The following is an 11,689-nucleotide window of genomic DNA, read 5'->3' on the forward strand; positions in this document are numbered from 1 at the left end:
GGGTCACCGGACCCGAAATGTTAACTGTTTTCTCCTCCACGGGTGCTGCCAGACCTGCTGCGCTTTTCCAGCAACTTTGTTCCTCAGAGTACAACAGGACCTTGATCAAGATGGGCCAATGGGCTGACGAGTGGCAGATGGAGTTTAATTTAGGTAAATGTGAATGCTGCATTTTGGAAAGACACATCAGGGCAGGACTTGTACATTTAATGGTAGGGAGTTTTGCTGGATAAAGAGACCTTGGAGTCCAGGTACATAGTTCCTTGAAGGTGGTGTCACAGGTAGACCAGATGGTGAAGAAGGCATTTGGTATGCTTGCCTTTATTGGTCAATGTATTGTGTATGGGAGTTGGTAGGACATTTGTGACTGTATAGGACATTGGTTCAGCCACTTTTGGAATATTGCATTCAGTTCTGTTCTCCCTGCTGTAGGAAAGATGTTGTGAAACTTGAAAGGGTTCAGCAAAGATTTACAATGATGTTGCCAGGGTTTGAGGATTTGAGCAAGAGGGAGAGGCAGAATGGGCTGGGACTATTTTACCTGAAGTGTTGGAGGCTGAGCGGTGACATTATAGAGTGTAATAAAATCATGAGGAGCATGGATAGGGTGAATAGCCAAGGTCTTTTCCCCAGAGGTGGGGGAGTCCAAAATTAGAGGGAATAACTTTAAGGTGAGACGGGAAAGATTTAAAAGGGACCTAAGGGGCGACTTTTTCATGCAGAGGGTGATGATTGTGTAGAATGAGCTGCCAGAGGAAGTGGTAAAGTTGTACAATTACAACATATAAAAGGCACCTGGATGGATATGTGAATAGGAAGGGTTTCGAGGGATATGGGCCAAATGCTGGCAAATGGGACTGCATTAATTTAGGATAGCTGGACGAGTTGGACTGAAGGGTCTGTTTCCATGCTGATCTATGATTCTTAGTCCCCCACCTCACAGATTGTTCCAAAGGAATGTAACACCAGTGAAGTACTTCTGTAGGGTAGTCACTGCTGTAATGGACATGAGAGGTGCCATCACTGCTTAATTGGCATTCCATTCACCACCTTCGCCATCCTCTACCGACCAACAGCATGTACCACCTACAAGATTCACTGCAGAGACTCATCAAGTCTTCTCCGTTAGCACCTTCCAAACCTACAAGCTCCAACACCTCGAGGGATGAAGGGATATATATACCACCTCCACCTGCAAATACCCCTCTGGGCCACACACCGCCCTGACTTGGATGCATATTCCTGTTCCAGAACTGTTAAAATCCTGAAACTTCCTTCCTAACAACACTGCAGATGTCCCTACATCCCAAGGATTACAGAGATTTGAGAAGGCTGCTCACCACCAGCAGAGCAATTAGGGACAAGTAATAAATGTTGGCATTACCAGTGGTGCCCACATCCCAGAAAGAGCACAGTGGCTCAGTGGTTAGCACTGCTGCCTCACAACGCCAGGGATCTGGGTCCAATTCCAACCTTGGGTGAGTCTGTGTGGAGTTTGCACATTCTGCCTGTGTCTCCGTGGGTTTCCTCTGGGTGCTCCGGTTTCCTCCCACAGCCCAATCATATGTGGGGTAGGTGGATTGCCCGTAGTGCCCAGGGATGTTTAGGTTAGGTGGGTAGACATGGGAACTGCAGGCATAAGAGAATGGGTCTGGGTGGGATGCTCTTTGGAGTGGTGGTGTGGACTTGTTGGGTTGAATGGCCTGTTTCCATACTGTAGGGATATAATGATTCTATTAAAAAGTCAATTTGTGCACAGCAAGTTCCCGTAAACAAGACTGTAATCAGAGACTTACAATCAGAAACCACTTTTCATGAGATAGTGGGAACTGCAGATGCTGGATAATAAAGTGTGAAGCTGGATGAACGCAGCAGGCCAAGCAGCATTTCAGGAGATGTCATGAGATTTCATGACATTTCTAGAAGTCCTATCTGGTTCAGTAATGTCCTTTAGAAAGGAAATCTGCTGTCCTTACCTGGTCTGGCCTGCAAGTAACACCAGACCCACAGCGATATGATTCACTTTTAACTACTGTTTGAAGCCATTCAATTCAAGAGCAATTTGTGATCAAACAGTGATGCCCCTATCCCATGCTACAAAGCGTGGAGCTGGATGAACACAGCAGGCCAAGCAGGATCTTAGGACCACAATAGCTGACATTTCGGAATGAAGGATCTGGGCCCGAAACGTCAGCTTTTGTGCTCCTGAGATGCTGCTTGGCCTGCTGTGTTCATCCAGCTCCACACTTTGTTATCTCAGATTCTTCAGCATCTGCAGTTCCCATTATCTCTGCCCCACCCCATGCTCTTTTTCAAAATAGTCCTATGCAATCTCTTACATCCACCTGAAAAGGCCTGAAGGAGCCTTGATTGAACTGTATCTGCAAATGGGTTCTTCAGACAGTGCAGCCCTCCATCTGTGCTGCACTGGACAGTCAGCATTTAGATATGTGCTCAAGTCCATAGGGTTCGCCTCTAGCCCACAATCTTCTGCTTCAGTTGTAAGAGTCACCCTCTTCAATGAGCCATGGCTTACAATGTTGCAAACTTTTGATGCAAAGTCAATTTTACATGCCCCCTTAATTAAGTGGCATTCTGTTAGCCTCAAATGGTCATCCTTGTGAATTTGGACTATTTGCCAATTTATTGCTAAGAATAATGCTTAAAGTGATTCAGTGCAAAGTCTTGCTCGGAAACAAACTCTGCTTCTGAATTGCCATTTTGCCAAAGATTTGAGGGACTCCCTCCCAACACTACACCTTCCAGCTGATATTGAAATGGACTGTCAGTATTGAGAATAACTAGGATTTGTTGTAGAAGGTTAGGTTAGCTATGTCAAAAACTTGAAAACATTGTCTTTTGCTTCTTCAGTTTTGCAAAATGTAATATTACACGTTAGAACCAGAAGAAAAGTTAATGATCTGAAACTTGACCCTTCCGCCATCTACAATCCGACCCCACCACCCAAGACATTTTTCCATCCCCACCCCTGTCTGCTTTCCGGAGAGACCACTCTCTCCGTGACTCCCTTGTTCGCTCCACACTGCCCTCCAACCCCACCACACCCGGCACCTTCCCCTGCAACTGCAGGAAATGCTACACTTGTCCCCACACCTCCTCCCTCACCCCTATCCCAGGCCCCAAGATGACTTTTCACATTAAGCAGAGGTTCACCTGCACATCTGCCAATGTGGTATACTGCATCCACTGTACCCGGTGTGGCTTCCTCTACATTGGGGAAACCACGCGGAGGCTTGGGGACCGCTTTGCAGAACACCTACGCTCGGTTCGCAATAAACGACTGCACCTCCCAGTCGCAAACCATTTCCACTCCCCCTCCCATTCTTTCGATGACATGCCCATCATGGGCCTCCTGCAGTGCCACGATGATGCCACGCGAAGGTTGCAGGAACAGCAACTCATATTCCGCTTGGGAACCCTGCAGCCCAGTGGTATCAATGTGGACTTCACCAGCTTCAAAATCTCCCCTTCCCCCACCGCATCCCAAAACCAGCCCAGTTCGTCCCCTCCCCCCACTGCACCACACAACCAGCCCAGCTCTTCCCCTCCACCCACTGCATCCCAAAACCAGTCCAACCTGTCTCTGCCTCCCTAACCTGTTCTTCCTCTCACCCATCCCTTCCTCCCACCCCAAGCCGCACCTCCATCTCCTACCTACTAACCTCATCCCACCTCCTTGACCTGTCCATCTTCCCTGGACTGACCTATCCCCTCCCTACCTCCCCACCTATACTCTCCTCCCCACCTATCTTCTTTTCTCTCCATCTTCGGTCCGCATCCCCCTCTCTCCCTATTTATTCCAGAACCCTCACCCCATCCCCCTCTCTGATGAAGGGTCTAGGCCCGAAACGTCAGCTTTTGTGCTCCTGAGATGCTGTTGGGCCTGTTGTGTTCATCCAGCCTCACATTTTATTATCTTGGAATCTCCAGCATCTGCAGTTCCCATTATCACCTTCACAAAGGGTATCTGGCACAACTTACTGCTTTCCTCCCACACAGTTCATTCAAACTTTAGGATCTCCCTCCATAGATCTATCAATTCACAATTTATCCCCCTGCCATGAAGTCAGAACCAACAAATTACAAAAAGGAGTAGACCTTTTAGGTCAGAGATGAAGAGAAATTTACTCACTCAGGAAGTCATGGGCCTGTGGAATTCTCTACCACAGGAAATTGTTGAAGCCAAAACAGTGAAGATTTTCAAGAAAGTTGTTGATAGTTCTTAGGACTAAAGTAATCAAAGAGTATGGTGAGAAAGCAGGAACAGTGCAGTCCTAAATTCTATGTTTCTAAACCTCAGCACCCATCTTCCAATCTTTGGAAACCCAGGTCCCACTGTCATTCTGCCAAAGTCCTGGAGCAGTCTCCCAGTGCAGCTAAATCCCACCTTTAGAATAAATATAGAATGACTCCTTTTCTATAATTCATTTACTGGGATGTTGGCATTGCTGGAAAGGCTAGACTGAAATGTTGATCCCTAAGTGCCCCTTAGCACCAGCTATTTACAGAACATGTAAATACCCAGTTAAAACACCAAAATAACCAATTGGCCCATCTCATGGCTATTCAGAACAAATGTAATTCCCACAGGTTTTGTCATTAGAGGAAAATAACTCCATTTATTTTAAACAAACTTATTCTATAACTTAATTTTACCGGCATTCACTACTTCCTCTGGCAACTCATTCCATGCATGCATCATCCTCTGTTTGGGCAAATTGCCCCTTAGGTCACTTTTAAATCTTTCCCCTCTCACCTTAAACCTATGCCCTCTAGTTTTGGACTCCCCCACCCCAGGGGGAAAAACCTTGTCTATTCACCCTATCCATGCCCCTCATGATGTTACAAACCTTTGTGAACAGGAAGGGCCCAATGCTGGCAGATGGGACAAGATCATTTTGGAATATCTGGTTGACATGGACGAGTTGGACCGAAGGGTTTGTTTCCGTGATATATATCCCTATGACTCTATAAATTACAAAGAAGAAAGGCCATTAATTTACTACTATGTGACTTGAACTATATCCCCATAAAACCCCCAAACACACATATATCCATTCACTAATAAGACACAGAAAACGCAGTTGTTTGACCCAAATACTATGGGTGAAGGAGTGTAGACAGAGAAAATAATCTCTGTAGATCTGAAGCCCAGACCACACAGAAGAGAATTATTTTTTGCAGTTCTTTTAATTTTAGCAATAACAACATAATGTTGTCTATGATACAATAGTAAATCTTAGGTGAGTAACTATTTTGTCATTTGACTATATCCATGAAATTGATAAAAACTAAACAGTAAAAGAAAGGTGAATGAGTATGTATTGATTGAAAATAAATTAAATGCAGCAGGATCATGGTACACTGGTAATGTCACTGGATGAGTAAGCAAAGAAGTCTCAGCTAATCATGTGAAGATAGGGGCTCAAAACCCACCCTGACAGACAGTGGAATTTCAATTAAATTAACACATCTGGAATTGAAAGTTAGCCTCAGTGGTGGCAACTGATTAACCTACAGTTGATGTCAGTTTAATTATTAAAAACATTTAGTTTCCTAATGTCCCTGAGAGAAGGAAATCTGTCTTCCTTACCCGATCTAGCCTACATATGACTCCAAATAACTCACAGCAATGTGGTTCACTCTCAACTGCCCTCTAAGATAGCCTGGCAAACCATTCAGTTTAAGGGTCCCTAGGGTTAGCAATGAATGTGGGCATTCTCAGTGACACTCACATCCCATAGGAGAAGTTTCTTCACAAAGTCTGACATGTGTTTTTAATGGAACATTGCATAAAATATTAGAAGTCAGCTCAAAATGTGCTAGTAGATATTCCAGAACACATTGTAATGTAATTGAAGTTTTCCTTGTTTGGTGAGAAACCCTAATGTTTTTGGTCTTGATGACTCACCATGAACAACACATGAGATATGTGGTAAATATTTGTATGACTGTCAGGCAATCAACGGTTAGGGGAACACATCAGTAATGTGGAGTTCAGGATTGTCAGATTAGCATGACCTGATTGAATGGCCTATTTCTGCCTCAATGTTTTTGTCCATGTCTATGTCTATACTTCAATGTGTATGTTCATCCTCTGTCTATAACACACTAAATGCCATACAACAGATGTCAGAAGTTTTTATATATTCCAGACAGTTTTAAAAATAACAATGCTGCCTTTGATCTGGGATCTAAAAGGTGCAAACACCTTTCAAACTGTAATTAAACTCTAAATAACTTGGCACGTTCCTCCCGGAGTAATTCAGTAAGTTACAGGTTCAAAATAAGGAGGCGTCCCATTTAAGACCCAGGTGAGGGGGAATTTCTTCTCAGGGAAGTTTGTTTATCGTTGGAATTCTCTTCCCCAGGGAGGTCACAGGATTGAAGGTGAACTCACCATAATTGTACTAGGCCATAGGGCTGCTCTGTCACTAGAGAGAGAGCTGACTGGGTGGTGGTTTAACCAGAGGGTCACCAGACCCCAGGAGAGGGCAGAGGTTGAGAATGGAAGTCCTTTATGGTAACCTCAGCAGTGTGGGAACAGTGTTGGTATCACTCTGCACTGTAAACCTGCAGTCCAGCCAACTCAGCTAACTGACCATGGCTGCGTTTAACAGATTTTGACGTACAAGGGAGTCTAAGGTTCGGGATAACAGACAGAGGAATGGAATTGAGGCCACAATCAGATCATCTGTGACTTTATTGGATAGTAGAAAAGACTTGAAAGGCCAAATGGCCCAATCCTGCTAATTCCTACAATCCTCACTATGGAATAGAGTTTGTGGGCTAACTGGGACATGGTCTAATCGTAGCAACACATTAATAACCTGTATATTGTAAGCTTGTAAAAACCACATATGATCTGGTTAACCACACGCAGTCCCTTTCAGTTCTGACGGGAATAATTCAGACAAGGGCAAATGCAAAACAGAAGGCAATGGATTTAGGAATGCACAAAACATGAGAATTAAAACTGGCAAGTTGCAGGCTCACATCACCTTGCAGGAGGATATAGTATTCCAAGGGACAAGTAAAATCCCTCGGGCTGCATCAGCAAGGCACAAACACCTGCTGCCTCTGCCACTGATACTCAGCAGCAGCAATATGTACCATCTACAAGATGCACTGCAGAAATTCACCAAGGCTCCTCAGACAGCACCTTCCAAACCCACGACCACTTCCATCCAGAAGGGCACGGGCAGCAGATACATGGTGATGCTGACACCTGCAATTTTCCCCAAAGCCGTGTATAATCCTGACTTGGAATTGTGTCCAAATCGTGGAATTCCCTCCCTGATAGCATTGTGGGTCAACTCAGAGCAGGAGGACTGCAGCAAATGAAGGCAGCTCAGTACCACCTTCTCAAGGGGCAACTAGGGCAATAAATGCTGGCCATTGCCAACAACACTCACATCACAAGAATGTCCCTAGTCTTCTAACTATAAAAAGGCATAGATAAAAAAAAACTGCAGAATGTATCAAAGATTTACAAGGAACTTGGAGGCCACAGCTATTGGGAACAATTAAACAATTGACTCTTCAAGAGACACAATTTTAACCCATTTCCAATTGTTCCATTATGTTAGATATTTACTAAAAGCCAAGTTTAATACGTTGGCACCATTGTTTTGCCTCGACATTAGTGTATGCTTCCTCACCATCTCATTGAAGATTTTAATTGTACAGAACATTTGCTACCTTTGAAAGGAGGTGGGGGCATTGAAGCAGGTGTAGATGTTGTTCAAGGCAATGATTTAAGAGAAAAGGGACTCCAGCCACAAGGGTAGGACTGGGAGATTAACAAAGACCACGTCCCAATGGGAAATAAGACTGAGATGAGGAGGAATTTTTACTTCAGAGGGCTGAGAGTCTTTGGAACTCCTTTCCACAGGGAGCTGGGGGATAGAGTCTATCATTTAAGGCTGAGATAAATAGCTACTTGATCAGACGGCGAATCGAGGGTTACAGGGGAGAAGGCAGGGAAGTGAACGTGACAAATGTCAGATCTGTCATGATCCTACTGAATGGTGAAGCAGACTTGAGGGGTTGAATGGCCTACTCCTGTTTCTATTTGTTATGGTCTTTTAGGCTAAGCGGCTTTCAGGATCATGAGGATTTCCAGGAAGAGTGGACAAGGAGAAACTATTTGCAAGGTCAAAAGAGTCAAGAACCAGAAGGTGCAGATTTAAAGCGATTAACAGAAGAACATGCAGCAACTTGTGGTACAACATTCCTTTTTATATCAGTGAGTGGTCAGGATCTGGAATGTGCCCTCTGACAGAGGGGTGGAGGCTATCATGCCTTTCCACTGGGAGTTAGATAACTATGTGAAGGGAAAAGATTAGCGGGGCTGCCAGGGAAAAGCAGGCAGTGGGGGTGGGGGGGGGCAATGGTGCAGGGTGTGATAGGGATGAGATTTCGGAGACGCTACACCAGCACAACGGGCCAAACAGCCTCATCCGTGCCATAATCGTGTATTCAATTTCTTCTACAGGCCAGCTCTGTGGTCCACTATTTAAAAAGGACACAGCTCCATTTGTAGAATTGTGTAGGTGACGTCAAAGCCACTGAGACACAACTGTCTGGTAGTTCTGGCGAGTTGCAGAATCGAACTTCCTAATGGTATTAGGGCAGCAGATTTTATTAATGGTCAAGGTCTTGAAGACAGTTATGAAACAGCTGAAATGCACTGCGCATTACGTTCCATTTGTTTATGTTTGTCTGTGAATTTACAATCCGTCAAGTCTTGACTCGATTTGATTTCTTGTAATCAGATGTACCTAGGGACAGTGAAAAGCTTTGTATTGTAAGCACTACAGGCAGATCATAGCAAACAAGGACATACAGATCATAGGGTGCTTCGACATAGCGAGGCATACAGGGTTACAGCTGGAAAGGAGGTAGAAAAAGCAAGATTGACATTAGATTGAATTTAGAGAGGTCCATTAAGCAGTCTAACAACAGCACAGAAGAAGCTATCCTTAAACCTGTTGGTGTGTGTTCAAGCTCCTGTATATTCTGCCTGATGGAAGAGATTGAAAGAGAGTATAACTGGGGTGGGAGAGGTCTTTGATGATGTTGGCAGCCTTTCTATGGCAATGAGAAGTGTAAATGGAGCCCATGGATGGAAGGTTGGCTTCCGTGATGGTCTGGGCTTTGCAGGAGTGTCTCAATCCCAGAAGATCAGAGAAACACACAGAAGGGCTCAAGTGAGATTATAACATCCAGTGGGCACCACCTGAGTTTTCATCAGCGAACTGTGCACCATCCCTATCACTACCACTGCTGGTGCGGGATGTATGTTGTGACAATTATGTGACTTTAAGATGTTATTTTGTCCTTTTTTTGAGGAGAGTTTGTAAGGCAGGCTTGCTGAGCAGTCTACACTAGAGTAAACAGTTTGTGAGTTGTTGGGATTTTTTTTAAGAGATTAGACTAGATTCCCAATGGTGTGAAAACAGGCCCTTGGGTCCAACAAGTCCACACCGCTCCTTGCAGCATCCCACCTAGACCCATCCCCCTATAACCCACACACCCCTGAACACTACGGGCAATTTAGCATGGCCAATCCACCTAGTCTGCACATCTTTGGACTGTGGAAGGAAACCGAGCACCCAGAGGAAACCCACACAGACATGGGGAAAATGTGCAAACTCCACACAGACAGTTACCCAAGGCTGGAATCGAAGCTGGGTCCCTGGTGCTGTGAGGCAGCAGTCTAACCACTGAGCCACTGTGCCGCCCACAGAAGTTGGAACAATGGAAGCAGACTGGCCAGCTCTCACAGATTAGGATTTCTAGTGTTTTTTTTAGCTTTTAGGTTTATCTTTAAGCAGTTGTTGTTGGGTTGAACAAGTAGAAGGTATCTTTTCCCTCTCTCAGTTACAACCAGAAGCTGGGTTTCTCTCTGCTGCTGAGTTACGTGTGAGACAAATGTATTTTTCTGAATTTTCCTTTTTGCCAAAGAATATGTTTATGGGATGTTATTAAATTGGCACAGTTAATGAGTAGTAGGTATTGTATCAATTATTTGGTTACATTTTCCAATAGAGTGAATTTGTTCTAAGTTCTTCTTTCTTTTGTTTGTATTTTAATTATAGTGTGTAAATAAACGTTGAGTAGTTTGATTAATCAAATTGGATCTGGAACACAGCACATTACAAAATGAGAAAAATTAGAGTCTAGGCTACCTGCTATTTTGAAGGGGCCAGGTGTGGCCCACAACTATGTGCCATGTAGGTGAGTGGCTGTTACCACTGAACCCGAGAGAAAAATGGAATCTGTGACATGATACTGACCGTGTAGTTTTCAGCGTCCTTCGGAAGCATTTTGAGGTTTATGAGAAACAGTTGCAGCATTTCAGAGTCCATTTTAGTTCATGGAACTTGGAACAATATGTGTTTAGTCATTTGTGATGATTGAATATTTATGAAGCATAGAATGTAAATGTTAGAGAGCAGCTTGTCAAACAATTTGCAATATAGCCATGAGATGAGACACGTTTGAGATAGCTTCGAATTTAGATGAGGATCAAGTAACATGTGTAAACATCTCTCACTCTATTATCATTCTTAAGCACATCCTCTGAGCTTACAAGGTCCGCAGTATGCCTGGGACCGTTTCCAGTATTTTTCTTAATGTACACACAATTTTGTATTGGCGCAAAACTGGTGTTAATGATAATTCTCTCCATTGGCTGCATAAATAAATTGTCGATATTTTGTTTTATTCTTTAATGGGACGCAGGCATTACAGGCAAGGCTAGTATTCATTCTCCATTCCTACTGCTGTCAAACCAATGGGCTCGCTAGGCCATTTCAGAGGGCTGCTAAGTATCAACCACATTACTGTGGGTCTGGAGTCACATGTAAACCAGACCAGGTAAGGATGGCAGTTTCCTTCCCTAAAGGACATTAGTGAAGCAGATGGGGTTTTTGTGACCGTTGTCATGGTCATCATTATTTAGACTAGTTCCAGATTTATAATTTGGATTTAAATTCCAACAGCTGACATGAAGGGATTTGAACTCCTGTTCCCCCATTAAACTGGTTCCTCTGGGTTGCTAGTCCAATGGCATTATCACTAATCCTATGTACGATCAATTTTTATGAAGAAAGCCCCTTTAGTTTCAAGTGATCTGAATCTGTTTCCTTGCAGTTAAATTGTGCGGATGCTTAAGGAGGCAGTGCTGTAATTTTAAACTAAGTCACTGAGTAGGTCAGACACAAACTGGGTAGATGTCTGGTTGATAGAGATGAATATCAGGCACAGGTGTAAAATCAATATTGGGGTTTTGACAGGTAGATTCAGCTAAAATGGTGCTTTCGTTTCTATGTGGGCATTATTGGCCAGGCCAGCATTTTATTGCCCCTCCCTAATTGCCCAGAGGGCAGTTAAAAGCCAACCACATTTACGTAGGTCTAGAATCACATGTAGACCAGACCACGTAAAGATGGCAGATTTCCTTCCCTGAAGGGCATCAGTGAATTACATGGGATTCACCTCAATAATCTATAATCTCTTCATCTTCATCAGAAGGAGTAACAGGAATACAGAGTACTGGGCTAATGGTAAGATACTTGGTAGTGTGGACGAGCAGAGAGATCTCGGTGTCCATGTGCATCGATCCCTGAAAGTTGCCACCCAGGTTGATAGGGTTGTTAAG

This window comes from Stegostoma tigrinum, chromosome 2 (genome assembly GCF_030684315.1).
Source record: "Stegostoma tigrinum isolate sSteTig4 chromosome 2, sSteTig4.hap1, whole genome shotgun sequence".
Classification (NCBI taxonomy): domain Eukaryota; kingdom Metazoa; phylum Chordata; class Chondrichthyes; order Orectolobiformes; family Stegostomatidae; genus Stegostoma; species Stegostoma tigrinum.